We start from the raw sequence: 16543 nt of genomic DNA on the forward strand, positions 1-16543 counted from the left end.
TGCAATCATCGCTACAATAAATTTAGGACATTTCATCACCGTAAAAGAACCCTTGTTCCCATTACCAGTCAGGCAATTGCCATTCTACTTTCTGTCCCTAAGGATGTATTTATAGCTTGTCATTTTATATAAATCATACAACATGCAGTCATCTGTGACTGGCCCATTTCACTTAGAATAATGTTTTTCTTTTTTAAAAAATATGTAATGCTTCACAAATGTATGTGTCATCTTTGCATAGGAGGCATGCTAATCTTCTCTGTATCATTCCAGTTTTGGTTAAACTTTTGATTTTAGAATAGTTCTAGGTTTACAGAAAAATTGCAGACAATACAGGGAGTTCCCATATATCCATATTCAGTTTCCCCTGCTATTAACATCTTACATTAGTATGATGCATTTGTCACAATTCATGAACCAATTGTTTACATTATTACTTATATTCCTATTTTAATGTTTACATAAACATCGTCAATATGTAGTTGATACATCAATATGTATATTGATGGGATACCCAGTAGCATTTTGATACATACAATGTATAGTGATCAGATCAAGGTAATTAGCATGTCCATCCTCTCAAACATTATCATTTCATTGTGCTTGGAATATTCAACATCTCCCTTTTAGCTATCGGAAACTATATAGTATTATTAACTATAGTTACACAGTGGTATAGAATACTAGAACTTATTCCTCCCATCTAGCTGTAATTTTGTCATTTAACAAATCTCTTCCTATCTCTCCCTTTCTCCCTACTCTTCCCAGCCTATAGTATCCTCTGTTCTACTTTTTACTTCTATCAGATCAACTTTTTTTTTTTAGCTTCCACATATGAGTGAGAACATGCGGTGTTTAATTTTCTGTTCCTGTCTTATTTTAAATGTAGCTACTAGACATTTAAAATTACATATGTGCCTCCCATTATATTTCTGGTGGACAGTGCTGAACTAGAAGTTTACATCCCAAACATCCCAAATAGCACTTGCAGTGATATTTAAAGTGACTTTTAGTCATGTTAGTAAGGTTGAATGCATTAAAGAAAAATAGACTAGGAGCAAATATGACAAAAATGTTAGCAGTTGTTAATTCTGAACAATGATGGTAGAGATGATTGCTATAATATTTGTCATGTACTTTTTATTTCTCAAAAAAGAAAAAAGGCTCCAAAAACTTGCATATCTCCCACTCTTATATTTGACTAGATAAAATGAGCAGTGCACTGGAATTTATTAAAAACTAGCCATGTAGGCCGGGCATGGTGGCTCATGCCTGTAATCCAGCACTTTGAGAGGCCAAGGCAGGTGGATCACTTGATCCCAGGAGTTTGAGATCAGCCTAAGCAACATGGTGAAACCCCATCTCTACCCAAAAAAAAAAAAAAAAAATTATCTTGGTGTGGTGGCATGTCCCTGTAGTCCCACCTACTTGGGAGTCAAAGGTGGGAGGATTGCTTGAGCCCAGGAGGTCAAGGCTGTAGTGAGCTGTGACTGAGCCACTGCACTCCAGCCTGGGTGACAGAGTAAGACTCTGTCTCAAAAACCACAACAAAAGCAAAAGCAAAAAATTAGCCGTGTAGCCTTAGTCACCTGATTTCTCTGTGCCTCAGTTTTCTTTTCTACAAAATGAGTAGTTGAAAGGAATCTTTAAGATCTTGCCAGCTCTCAAAGAAACCTGATTTGTTCTTTATCATACCATTTTGGGGGCCTGGCATAGTAAGTGGTATTAATTTATTGTAAAAAAAAAAAAAAGCTTGTATTTATCAAAACAAATGTTTCTAGTAGTAGCGATGACATTGGTGTATGTTATTCCATGGAATTAATCTGAAGATAGTTGTTTTAGGAATTTGGTATAATTTTGAATTAATCACCATGAAAATCCTGGGTTTGTTTTAATTTATTTTTCTGTTTCTATTAAAACATTTGCCTTTATCATGCATCAGGGAACTCAGTACAACAACAGACTTTTATGCAGAATTTGATGATCTATGTTGTTACGCTGTGTAATGTAGGTGATGTTAATAGTACTTGGGAGTAATTATATTTTGGCCCCTTAGAACACTGCAAAAGGCCTTCTGTTGATGCTCCATAAAGTATTACAGCATGAATAAGCATTTAAAAATATGTTTTAAAACACATTTTTACTAAGAAATGAAGGATAAATTGTAATGTGGTCTATTACTGATTTTAAACTTTCAAAATGCAAATAGGTTCTCGTCATATGTAATATTTTTATTCAAAATACACCCTTCCCAAAGCTACTAGTCATAGCTACATACTTAAATAGGGGAGAGAAAAAGTGACTTTATCTTACTTCTGTTTTTTTTTTCTGTATATTTCCAAAATCATCGTTTTCTCATTTTATTTTTTATTTTCTATTTAATGAGTATTTGATTTGGTTACACTCGGTGACTTCAAAGACATGCAAATATGAAAGCTAGACAAAAGTAGAAAACTTAGATGAAGTTCACCTAATAGTAATTTTTTTATTATTATCATTATTATACTTTAAGTTTTAGGGTACATGTGCACAATGTGCAGTTTTGTTACATATGTATCCATGTGCCATGTTGGTGTGCTGCACCCATTAACTCGTCATTTAGCATTAGGTATATCTCCTAATGCTATCCCTCCCCCCTCCCCCCATCCCACAACAGTCCCCGGAGTGTGATGTTCCCCTTCCTGTGTCCATGTGTTCTCATTGTTCAATTCCCACCCATGAGTGAGAACATGCGGTGTTTGGTTTTTTGTCCTTGCGATAGTTTACTGAGAATGATGGTTTCCAGTTTCATCCATGTCCCTACAAAGGACACGAGCTCATCATTTTTTATGACTACATAGTATTCCATGGTGTATATGTGCCACATTTTCTTAATCCAGTCTATCGTTGTTGGACATTTGGGTTGGTTCCAAGTCTTTGCTATTGTGAATAGTGCTGCAATAAACATACGTGTGCATGTGTCTTTATAGCAGCATGATTTATAGTCCTTTGGGTATATACCCAGTAATGGGATGGCTGGGTCAAGTGGTATTTCTAGTTCTAGATCCCTGAGGAATCGCCACACTGACTTCCACAATGATTGAACTAGTTTACAGTCCCACCAACAGTGTAAAAGTGTTCCTATTTCTCCACATCCTGTCCAGCACCTGTTGTTTCCTGACTTTTTAATGATGGCCATTCTAACTGGTGTGAGATGGTATCTCATTGTGGTTTTGATTTGCATTTCTCTGATGGCCAGTGATGATGAGCATTTCTTCATGTGTTTTTTGGCTGCATAAATGTCTTCTTTTGAGAAGTGTCTGTTCATATCCTTCACCTCCTTTTGATGGGGTTGTTTGTTTTTTTCTTGTAAATTTGTTTGAGTTCATTGTAGATTCTGGATATTAGCTCTCTGTCAGATGAGTAGGTTGCGAAAATTTTCTCCCATTTTATAGGTTGCCTGTTTACTCTGATGGTAGTTTCTTTTGCCGTGCAGAAGCTCTTTAGTTTAATTAGATCCCATTTGTCAATTGTGGCTTTTGCTGCCATTGCTTTTGATGTTTTAGACATGAAGGCCTTGCCCATGCCTATGTCCTGAATGGTATTGCCTAGGTTTTCTTCTAGGGTTTTTATGGTTTTAGGTCTAACATGTAAGTCTTTAACCCATCTTGAATTAATTTTTGTATAAGGTGTAAGGAAGGGATCCAGTTTCAGCTTTCTACATATGGCTAGCCAGTTTACCCAGCACCACTTGTTAAATAGGGAATCCTTTCCCCATTGCTTGTTTTCATCAGGTTTGTCAAAGATCAGATAGTTGTAGATACGTGGCATTATTTCTGAGGGCTCTATTCTGTTCCATTGATCTATGTCTCTGTTTTGGTACCAGTACCATGCTGTTTTGGTTACTGTAGCCTTGTAGTATAGTTTGAAGTCAGGTAGCATGATGCCTCCAGCTTTGTTCTTTTGGCTTAGGATTGACTTGGCGATAAAAGAGTATACAAACAAATGGAAGAACATTCCATGCTCGTGGGTAGGAAGAATCAATATCGTGAAAATGGCCATACTGCCCAAGGTAATTTATAGATTCAATGCCATCCCCATCAAGCTACCAATGACTTTCTTCACAGAATTGGAAAAAACTACTTTAAAGTTCATATGGAACCAAAAAAGAGCCCTAATAGTAATTTTTATCAAAATATATTCAAAGGAGACTTTATCTGGTAAGATAGGGAATCTATACTCTCTGGGCAGATTACACAGAAAATAAAGAATAATGTTTTGTTAAAGAGCTATAAAATAATTTATAGTTTTAACAGATTAAGAAAATCAAATTCTAGGTTTTTTGCAAATATATTTAGCGGTGAAGAAATTTTTTTTCTTCACTGAAGAAAAACAGAAATGTTTTCTTATGGATAAACCCATCAAAATCAAGCCACCTTTGATAAAATTTTAACACATATTATTGCTTTCTTTCCAGACTCAAGTATTATAAAGCAAGGGAAATAAAATGATCCCTCCTTTCTGCAAACCTTCTACACCTTTCTGCAGCCGTTCATTATTTTTGTGTTTCTATCCTCTAGGTTTCACATTCTGGAACAGCCAGACCTTTAAGACAAGATTCTCTTTTTATTTTGATAAAAGTGCATTCCATTTTGTACTTGGTCACCATATTTATATTTCTCTGTCACTATTGTTCTCAGTATAGCCTCAAAATTCATATTAGTGATAACTTTATCAAAGTCACTGTCAGTCCATTTGTGTTGCTATAAAGGAATACCTGAGGCTGGGAAATTTATAAAGAAAATAGTTTTATTTATTTGGCTCACAGTTCTGCGGCTGTACAAGAAGCATGATGCCAGCATCTGCTTTGCTTCTGGTGAGGTCCTCAGGCTGCTTCCATTCATAGCAAAAGGTGAAGGGGAGCTGGAGTGTGCAGAGATCACATGAAGAGAGAGGAGGCAAGAAAGAGGGGGGAAGACACCACATTCTTTTCAATAACCAGCTCTAGCAGGAACCAATAGTAAGAACTCACTTATCCCTTTCACCTTGAGGGCGTTGATCTATTCATGAGGAATCTCCCCTCAAAACCCAAATATCTCCCACTAGGCCCCACTTCCAACATTGGGGATCAAATTTCAACATGAGGTTTGGAGGGTCAAATATGCAAACTATAAGAGTGGGGGTGTGGTGGCTCACTCCTGTAATCCCAGTACTTTGGGAGGTCAAGATGGGTGGATTGCTTGAGCTCAGGTGTTCAAGACCAGCCTGAGCAACATAGTGAAACCCTGTCTCTACAAAAAAATACAAAAATTTGCCAGGCATGGTGGCACACTCCTGTAATCCCAGCTACTTGGGAGTCTGAGGTGGGAGGATCACTTGAACCTGAGAGGTGGAGGTTGCAGTGAGCTGAGATCACGCCAGTGCACTTGAGCCTGGGCAACAGAGTGAGACCCTGTCTCGAAAAAAAAAAAAAAAAAGCAAATTATAGCAGTAACTAACTTCTCTTTTACATAGGAAAGTGGGAGGTACTACGTTGGTGCAAAAGTAATTGCCATTAAAAGCCACAATTACTTTTGCACCAACCTAATAGAAAAGTGAGACCTATCTGTCATATATAAGCATTTTAGTGGAGTAGCAAATCTCATGAATACATACAACTTTCTGTAGCTGCTCACTCATCTTCTATGCTTTTTTGCAGTAGAAAAACCAAATATGCTTATCAATATAACCCACAAGATATAGTGACACAGCATGTAAACATAGAGGCAAATGTATATATACTTTAAAGTATGATTAATAATCTATGTTTCAAAGAATAGACATACTTAATTATCTGAATGTCCAATAATTATTTGTTACTTAACATAATATTAGTTCAAGGTTTTAAGTCATCTAGAGAACTTAGATATTGTATTCAACCTGATACACTAAAATGATTAGTGATGATATATAAAAAGATTTTCACAATAATGTTTCAAATTAAATGAATATAAATTAACATTTTCATAATCAGGTATTTAGGAATAACTGTAATTTTTTCTTGATAAATAATCTATTAAATATTTATAAAGGTCTGATAGACTAGTTTCTTCATGAGACATTAAATCCTAATCTTATAAAAATAAAATGTACTCTTGTTTTCTATGCTGATAAAATTTGGGAATGGATGCACAGCTGCATTTGTTTGCTTTCTTAAACCCAAATTATTAAACCAAGGATTGTTTAACCTTAATTGTGTAAACCTGTATTCTTTTACACAAATCTTTTCCAGCTGGTTTTTATGGGAAGAATTTTTTTTTTTTTTTTTTCTTAAAAGGCTACCACTTCAAACAATTTTCAAAGTTTAGCCTTCTTATTTTCTGTGAAGTTTGGAAAACATTGTGGCTACAGATCAATGAGAATAGTTCCTTAAATTTAAGGTACATCATAATCTAACTTATTAAATATTTTAGAAGTAGAAAAATATTTAATTCTCAATAACAGGAGTTAGATGTCTTTCTGAATTATAGACGTACCTACACAGAGCTTACAGTTGTAACCAAACCTAAAAACAAAAATTCACTGTCCAGATCGCAAAGAGTTGCTCTCTTCCATGGTGGGCACAAAATTCTTTTAGTTTTTTAGAGACAGGGTCTTGCTCTGTCACTCAGGTTGGAATACAGCGGTGCAATCACAACTCACTGCAGCCTTGACCTCCCTGGTTCAAGCAATCCTCTTGCCTCAGCCTCTTAAGTAGCTGGTAGCACACTACCATGCCAAGCTAAGTTTTGTGTTTGTTTTTGTTGTTTGTTTGTTTTCTTTTTGTAGAGATAAGGTCTTGCTATGTTGCCCAGGCTGGTCTCAAACTCCTGGGCTCAAGTGATCCTCCTACCTTGGCCTCTCAAAGTGCTGGGATTACAGGCAGAAGCCACTGAGCTTGGCACACAATTCATTTGAGCTCATAAGTAGACAAACAGGCAGAAGACCAACAGGTTGGATTTTTATGTAGTTTCTCTTTTCTTTTGTTTTTTCTTTTCTGACGGGGGTCTCCCTTTGTTGCCCAGGCTGGTCTCGAACTCCTGGGCTCGGGCAGGCCTCCCACTTCGGCCTTCCAAAGTCCTGGGATTACAGGCATGAGCCACTGCACCCGGCCTTGTGTTGTTTCTCATCTAACAGAGAAGAGATCTACATCATTGATCCAACAGAAATCACCAAATGGCCAGACTATAAAACAAAATTCCCAATCATTACTGCCATCAAATAGTGAATAATTTATTACTGTGGGTGATCAAGAAAAAAACAAAACCACAGAATTAATAGAAAGTGAAGGGAAGGCCTAGAAAGACAGCAAATTTAAATCTCTATGACCACCTGGAAGGAGCCAAATGAAACCAAACCAAACCAATTATTGGGCTTAAACAGGTCACTGCTCAAACCAGCCATTTTATTTGGCTCAAGCAAGTTCCCTTCATAATCTTGGTGAAACAAAATTGGTGTATTTCTTAGCCAATTGACTTTTTAAAAACTTTTTATTGTGGAATATTTCAAACATATATTAACTAGAAAGGACAGTATAATAAAATCCATGTGTCCATCACTGAGCTTTAGTAACTGTCATTCATGCCAGTTTTCCTTCATCTAAACCCACATCCAACTTCTCCTTCCCTCTGGATTATTTTGAAGCAGGTCTCACACATAATACTTCACTTTTCCTTTTATACCTCAGTGTGAATCTACAAAAAGAACTCTTCAAAACACCATGACTGAATCCCACATCTGCCCCAATAATTTACCATAATCCCTTCATACAATTATCCAGACAGACTTCAAATGTCATGAATTGGCCTATAACTATAGTCTATGGGTTATTTGAATCAGAATCTAAACAAGTTCTAGCTATTGTGTTTGGTTGATTAATCTCTAAAGTCTCATTGAATCTGTAAATTCACCTTGTATTTTGTTTTTAAAAATCTTACCTTTTGTTGAAGAAACTGGGTCATTGATTCCTTAAAATGTCTCATATTCTGGATTTTGCTGATTGTATCACCAGACTTTTGTTTAATATAGTTCTCAGTCCCTCGTATTTTCCATAAACTAGTTGTTATATCCAGATACTTAATTAGATTCAGTTTTGATTTATTGGCAAGAATTCTTCATAAGTGGAGTCATGTACTTTTGTCGAGTGGATGTACTATCTGTCACTTTTTTTGTGATGCTAAAATTGATCGATGGGTTCAGGTGTTGTCAGCCTGAATCTTTTATTATCAAGCTCCCATTAAGCTCTTTAATGATTTTAGGCTGATCATCAATGACCAGACCAATCATTTTATTAGGAATTCCAAAGTGGTGATGTTCTATCATACCTTTATGATTGACTAGCTGGAATGCTTCTATTAAAAAATGGTTTAAAAAAAACAAGATGAAATAATCTAAGTGTGCTTTAAGAGAATAATTGATACGAAGAATGAGTACGAAGGTGAGACACTGGGCATAAAGATATTATTCAGGATTCCTACAAACTATGTCTGTGAGGGAATTAGTGACCTGAACAAGGTAATAATGAGCAGGAGAAACTGGCAGAAAATGGGGCTCCAGAACTGGAGCAGGCAATGATACGCCTGACTCATCAGAAAGAGATCATAGAACCTGGTATCTGTGAAAATGTGGATGCCACTAACAGTAACAGTGAGGACAAGTGGTTTGGAGAAGGTGAGAGGCGATGGATATTATTTTGTCTGTTGTCATCTCTCTGTTAAAGGAGGCATTCTCTCCCTGCTGCATTTTCTATTGCTTTGGAGATCCTGATTTTTAAGAGCTTTACAGTGATTTCTGTCAATTCCCTCAGGGTCCTCCTTCATGATCTAATGTTTCTCACCATCTGGAAGTGTAGAGATTTTCCCAACATCTAACCAGAATTTTTATCCCCTACTTTTGCCTCTCTGAGCTGCAAACACAATCATTTCAAGGGTTTATGGCTAGGCATTTCCATTTTTTTAAGTTTGAGGAACCGCTGTGATGACTCAGCTAATTTGGAATTCAGAAGGTTGCCTCTGAGGATCTTTTAAATACATGAACAAAGACATTTTATTCCATTCCATTGCCCCTACTTAACCTTTTTTTCTACCCCTCTAAAAGATTCTTCTCCCTCCTGTGCTCTTCAATTACAGAGCTGTCACTTCCAAGCCTGGCCTCCTGCTTAAGTAACCTATGTGGACAGAATTTAGTTCTGTGGGTCTTTGCCCATAAATCACTCTCCTACTTTCTAATAATTTATGTTACTGTTCTCCTAACTTCTTTGAGTTGATCCATATTATTCTGGCATCAATGTGCGCAGGCTTGTATTCAGGATTTCAGAGCAAACTTACCAAAGACACCTAAAAAGAGATTTTTCTCTTTTTTTCTCTATTTGGTCACCATGCCATTGGCTTTTTTTTTTTTTTTTTGCATTGCCTGCCAATCCATTAATTCCTCAATGTTTATCAATGTTCTTCCCTGATACTGACAAGTCATATTTAACTTAAGATCATAGCATTGAGAAATGAGATACTTTACTTCTGCTTTATTCTGGTTGTGCTATTGCTTGGTTGAGCCGTTAAGTTCAGAGAAATTTCATTCCTATGGTATCACAATGTAAATAATAGACCTCTTCCTTAAATACTTTATAGAAATTGATTTTTTAAAGTGGAACTTTTCAAAACTACACTAGAGCTAGACACATAAAACAATCTCATGTAGAGACTTTCTTGAAAAGTAAACAAACACTTTTAAATGAACAATTCCCTAACCTGTCAAATTTTCATGCATTGCATTTTTTTAATGTGATGGGCGTCTGGGGGACACTTCTGCTTTCATTTCTAATGTATGTGAAGAAAATGAAAACTCAGAGACAGCAGCGTACCAAGTTATGCCAACAAGTGGAATTTTTAAGAATAAAGCACAGAGCATTGGATGGGTTCGTCACTTACTTTCCATGGGCTATGGCTGCTTCTGAGGAAAGTATTAGTTGCATGGTGGATGTGGTTAATGTGTTTTTATTGTTGGAGTGGGCACCCAGTCCTCTGTACCTCACCACCAGCTGAGAACACCCGTCACTGAGAAAGAAGGTTTTGTATTTGGAGCTGGTAATGGGTGCCAAAGTGGTTGGGGCCTAACATCATGTGTTTCATGATTCTTCAAACCTTGGAGAAGCAATTCGTGTCCATAATATCTATCTTTAGGGAGTCTGTAAAATAGACCAAGTGACCTTTGAAAAAAGGCAGTGAATCCCTTCTATCTCAGGCTGTCTAAAAGAAGCCAGACCATTCACAGCAGTTTCAGATACAGCCCAGCCCAAGGGACATGAAATGCAGGAGTTAGCCCCACCTGGCCTCTTGGATAAAGATGGGACTCTGTGTTCTCTAGTTCTTGTGTGGGACAAGCAAACATGTTAGAACACGTCAGATCATGGAATAGAAACTGAGTCAAGTTTTCCGCATCCCAGGACTTGTGAAGCCACCGCAGAGCATCAGGGCTGATTTGAAGGCCAACATGCTATTCAGTGCACTGGGTGTTGAAAACCCGTAGCCTTGCTGATGTGTGGTTGAGCCCATTGTAACTGGTATGTTGTTAGTATTTTAGATATTGCCACTGAAAAACCGTTCCTTGCAAAGCTCAAAAGGGATGCATTCTTGAAGTTAAAGTAATTCCTGAACTCTTCAGTCTGCTCATTGAAAAAGATACTTGAGTATGATTGAATTAGATCTCAGAATTTCCACCTGATAGATTTATATTTAGGTCTCAATTTAGCTAAGCTCTCCATTTAGCTAAGCTCTCCAGGTTTAAAGAGTGACCCAGTTAATGAAAAGTAGTTATTTGGTTGATTGAGGGTTCATTTTCCTGCCTGGTATGTGTTAGCGAATTGCAAATATAAAGGACAAGGTAATCGTTTGAAATGTGTGCTAGGTGGCTGATTTTTTTTTTTTTCTTACTAAATCCAGGGTCTAAACAAGGTCATATCTTGGATAAAGAGCTCCAACAAGTCCCAAGAGTGATACTTCCCACTCCCCTTTCACCCCCTATTTATAACCCAGTGAATTCTGGTTAAAATGAACGTCCCAGGAAGCTGATAAGGAAAAAATAAATTTTGAGCAGTGTATGTGGAAGAAAAGGTATTGTGTCATGAACAAGCAGCAACAGATAGTCTTAGCTACATCTCGTAGCTGGGGACCAGAGAGGTAGGGGAAATGCAGGGTATGCAGTGGAGCCATGCCTCCCATCTATGGCTGTGCATGTCACTTCACATCTCCACCGATTGTACTTACAGATGCCAGCGTCATTTCCCAGATTTACCATTGAAAACCCATCCCCAAAGTATAGCTAAACACCTGTTCTATCGGTAAGAAACCTCTAATAGACCCAAGTTTCCCTCTCTTGAAATACATTTTCCAGCTCAATCACTAACTGATAATTCTTGATTTTACCTCCTATCCCACTTGTTTTGTCTAACATAACATGCTCTAGAAGGCCAAATCTGAAACTCTCACAGAATGCTCTCTTCCTTTATTCTCAAAAGCCTAAATGAATTGAAGAAACAAGATGATCATATGCATAATTCAGATTACATTCTTGTGGTGAGGCTGGGGATGGTGATATGGGATGCATTGCACAATCCTTAAAAAAAGATTGGATTCGTGATGCAAGTGCTCACTTTGCTTTTCAGAGTACACCTGGATGAAAAGCTCTGTGGTGGAGATGGAAGGTCATCCAGGACTTGTCATGACCTACTTAGCAAAAGAGTCTCAAAGTATAGTCTGTCCTCAGCAGGTACCTGTGAATAAGGTCCCTCTGAGTCTGAAATGTCAGAAATTTGTCAAAGCTTGTGACTCATCAGTAACAAACTGTAGAGACAATTAGCTAAATTCATCTAATTTGTTGAAATTCACAGTTAGGATTTTAATTTGCAAGTCGAGTGGCTGCACCTGTTTGCTTTTCAATGGATGTTAAGCCTTTAGGATATCTTCTCTGTAATAATTTTAACAGCATTGAGTTGAAGCACAATCCCCACAACTTCACTGGGCCTAAGTATTCTATGCTCAAAACAGTATTAGTAAAATAATAAAAGATCCAGGCCATCAAAAGGACCATCTAGAACAACTGGAGATAGTTTGACTTGATCCAAAGTGATCATCTCGGGTCATGTTGTATTAGAATATGGACACTTGGTGAGGTTGCCAGTAAGTGATGCTGTTGCATTAGGACACAAGTTGTCCAGGGTATAAAGTGATGAATTCTCCAAGGTTCAGCCTATGAAATATACTAAGAAGCATCCTTTTTTTGGAAAACGCACACTTTTAGTGCTTGTTTGCCTATCTCATTAATGTCTATGGAAGTTACATGAAACAAGCAAATAATCACTGTTTAAGAGCCAAAGCAAATTGCTATTTCTCATTACATTACATATGAGAGGGCAATCCTCTGTGTTATAAGAAATGAAGTTGTGATTACAGTCACATTTTGAACAACTTTCAAAACTTTGCTTGGAAGGAATCCTTGAGGTTTTCCTCCCTTTGTAAATTTTTATTACATAAAGAGTTAAGGTTTTGATAGCAGTAACCACAAAAGCATAAGAAAACTTGATTAGTGTTTGTGTATCATCTACCTATATTCTTTATTTGTGATGGGGTGTTTTTGCATTTGTTTTTTGTTTGTGTTTGAGTGTGTAGATATATATGTGTATAATGATATAGGTATAAAAATATCCAGATCACTGTGACAAGAAATTCCCATCCATTGGGAACACAAGGATGTGTGTTTCCCATTCATCTCCATGTGTTGCATATGCACCTAAATCAATCTGGCCACAAAAACCATCAGGTTTTTAAAAGATAGACACTGGTCGTACCAACAGTTAGAAATAGATGAGCACTCTAGGTTTTTCCATAACAAACTTGTGATCAGGTAATCTGTAAAGTTAAAACAAGTGTCAGATGAAATTCTGACACAGTAGACTATCATTTATTAGTAAGCAAGTACATAATTCATAGAACTGTGTAATAAATAGGGTGAGTGTCTCCCTTTGCCTAAAACTGTCCCAGTTTTGGCACCAAAATCCTAAGTCCAACCAACACCTAAGTCTTGAGCAAATCGGGATCTTTGGTTATTCTATATACAATCTTTTCTTTGTTCCCTAACCACTCTTCAGGGCACAGATTAGAGGACTGGCACCAGATTACAGCATTAGACTGCTGAAGAATTGACCACTCTAAATGAATGCTTTATATGAGGCTTATGAAAAAATTCCGAAGCAAGATGTAGTCAAGCTTATAGTTGGCATATTGTGGACACAGCCCTCTGGACTACCAGCTGGACACAGAAACACAATGGAGCCTCAGGTGCCATTATTAAGGGTAAATTTGAAAAATCTGCTAGACTCCTTTTCATGCAAGAATGGAGTATCTCTAAAATATTTTAGCTTATCCACAAATCTTGAAAACCACCCATTTCATGGTGGAGAACTCATTTTGGCACCTATTACCTATTATATAATTAGTATTGATTAGCCATTACTTTAACCAAAGAAAGTCCCTTTCTAATACTCACTGTTCTATATTTTTAATGTATAATTTTGATCTCAATAGCTTTTGGGGTGCAAGTGGTTTTTGTTTGCATGGATAAATTGTATAGTGGTGAAGTCTGAGATTTTATTGCACTTGTCACCTGAGTAATGCATATTGTACTCAATATGTAGATTTTATCCCTCACTTCCCTCCTACCCTCTCCCTTCTGAGTCTCCCAAGTACTGACTTACAATAATGGGTGAGGTAACTCAGGAATGAAAAACCCAATACCATATGTTCTCACTTATAAGTGGGAGATAAGCTATGGCTAGGCAAAGGCATACAGAGTGGCATGATGGATTGCAAAGGACATTATTGCTGCAAACGACATTATTTCATTCTTTTTGATGGCTAAGTCGTATTCCATGATGTATATAGACCACCTTTTCTTTACTCATTGGCTGTTGGGCACTTGGTTGGTTTCATGTCTTTACAATTGTGAATTATACTGCGATAAACATACAGGTGTCATTGCTCTATTTTGAAAAGCCTCTACTGTTGATTGCCAGAATAGTTAGTTGTAGCAGCCTCAGGTTTTCTGATTACACACCTGCTCATCACCACCAGAGTGTGGAGTAAAACTAACCCTATGCATTTATATAACACTGTGTATGATCAAATATTTGAAAGCTGAAATACCACATGCTTCAAAAATAAGGAAATCCATAGACTGAGAAACTTGGGACAATATACTCTCTAAGGACAGAAAATCTGAACTATTTGCTAAAAAATTTTTCACAATGTCCAGGCTGTCTTATAACAATATCAAACTTCAACAGAAAGGACGTCCAGTCAGTTTCTCTAGAAATAACAAGATTAAAGTAAACTCATGCCATTCTAGCGAAATGTTGATCTACCAGAGTTAAAGTTTCGGGGAATGGGGCTTTGGGGAATGGGGCTTGAATTCTAGTCCTCCTTCTACCTCTTAGCAAGCTCTATAATTTCAATAAGTCAGGCCGGGCGCGGTGGCTCACGCCTGTAATCCCAGCACTTTGGGAGGCCGAGGCGGGCGGATCACGAGGTCAGGAGATCGAGACCATCGTGAAACCCCATCTCTACTAAAAATACAAAAAATCAGCCGGGCGCGGTGGCGGGCACCTGTAGTCCCAGCTACTCTGGAGGCTGAGGCAGGAGAATGGCGTGAACCCGGGAGGCGGAGCTTGCAGTGAGCCGAGATCGCGCCACTGCACTCCAGCCTGGGGGACAGAGCGAGACTCCGTCTCAAAAAAAAAAAAAAAAAAAAAAAAAAAAAAATTTTCAATAAGTCGTTTCACCTTTTTTGAATTTTTGTCTCCTTTGTTGTAAAGAGTGGCTGATCTTCAAAGTCCCTTCTAGCTCTTTTATTTATTATTATTTTTTTTTTTTTGAGACAGTCTTGCTCTGTTGCCCAGGCTGGAGTGTAGTGGCACAGTCTTGGCTCACTGCAACCTCCACCTCCCAGGTTCAAGCAATTCTCCTGCCTCAGCCTACCGAGTAGCTGGGATTACAGGTGTGCACCAGCATTCCCAGCTAATTTTTTTTTTATTTTTAGTAGAGACAGGGTTTCACCATGTTGTCCAGGTTGGTCTTGAACTCCTGACCTCAGGTGATCCACCTGCCTTGGCCTCCCAAAGTGCTGTGATTACAGGCATGAGCCACCACGCTCGGACTTCTATCTCTTTAAAGTGTCCAAAATGTATATTATAATTCCAGGTATACCAATTTTTTACTTTAAGTTTGAGGGATATAATTAGCTTTTCCTGTGTTTTGCCAGCATTAAGTAGAAATTTGGCTAATTTTTACACTGCTAGTTCTTCAACCATTCTCTTTGACTTTGGAAATGCTAGATGATTTCTCTGAAGCAGAGAATATAACCATGAACACAGTGGTGCTTTGCAGCATCTTTTAAGTGTCTAAGTCTTTTGATGCTTAATAATAGGGAGCATAGGCCGGACGCGGTGGCTCATGCCTATAATCCCAGCATTTTGGGAGGCCGAGGCAGGTGGATCGCCTGAGGTCAGGAGTTTGTGACCAGCCTGGCCAACACAGTGAAACCCCTTCTCCACTAAAAAATACTAAAAATTAGCTGGGCATGGTGGTGGGTGCCTGTAATCCCAGCTACTGGGGAGGCTGAGGCAGGAGAATCACTTGAACCCGGAAGGCGGAGGTTGCAATAAGCCAAGATCATTGCACTACACTCCAGCCTGGGCAACAAGAGCGAAACTGTGTCTCAAAAGAAAAAAACAAAGAATAGGGAGCATATTGTGAACACTGAAGGATATTCGTACAAATATTCTGAGTGTGTGTTTACTTCATGTTTAAAGACAATGCCCTAAATAGTCATTGCCTAGGAATGCAGAACTTTCAGCTTTGGCATTAAATTTCTCTAAATGGAATTTGCTATACAGATAAAGCACAAAACACAGCAAGCTTTGACTGTGAGGACATTTCCTTTGATAAAACACACTCAAAAAAAGTCAATGAGAAAGATATTAATAGCCCCGTGTTTATGTGAGAGCAATGATTTTTATAATGTGAGGTGAAAATATCCAAACCAATTCTCTAGAATATTTTAGCTGAATTTTCAAACTGGTGTGCTGCCTTAATCTGACATCTAAATCAAGTGATGCTATACACTTCAGGGCACAAATTAGAGGACTGGCACCAGACTACAGCAGTTAGACTGCCGGAGAATCGATACAGGCCATTTAAGCATCAGGACTGCCTATGTTTCATTTTTGACACTGGAGTTTATGCCTATGTGTGGGGGAGCTTTAACTCTATGGTGGCAATAAACTCATTAGAAAGTGTCAGCTGGGATTATAACACATGTTAAATAAATATCACCAGTGCTGACACGCAGTCTTCATTACCTCTTTCCTAGGGTATCTGGATATAAAAGGAGACTAAGCAGTTTTGAGTATAGTGGGATTTAAAAACAATTTTTCTCTCTCATAGACTTGCCACAAGTGCTTGAATCCCATTATTGGGAAGGAATGCCTATGAGCAGA

The 16543-nt window shown here is 37.8% G+C and overlaps 1 non-coding gene across 1 annotated transcript; it reads right to left on the reverse strand.

Moving 5' to 3' along the window:
- Positions 1-196: 196 nt before the first annotated feature.
- LOC129492356 (U6 spliceosomal RNA) lies at positions 197-302 on the reverse strand. Its single transcript, XR_008660818.1, has one exon. It is a non-coding gene; the product is annotated as a U6 spliceosomal RNA (small nuclear RNA).
- Between the last annotated feature and the right edge of the window lie 16241 nt (positions 303-16543).

The sequence above is a fragment of the Symphalangus syndactylus genome, chromosome 10 (assembly GCF_028878055.3).
Source record: "Symphalangus syndactylus isolate Jambi chromosome 10, NHGRI_mSymSyn1-v2.1_pri, whole genome shotgun sequence".
NCBI classification, from domain to species: Eukaryota; Metazoa; Chordata; class Mammalia; order Primates; family Hylobatidae; genus Symphalangus; species Symphalangus syndactylus.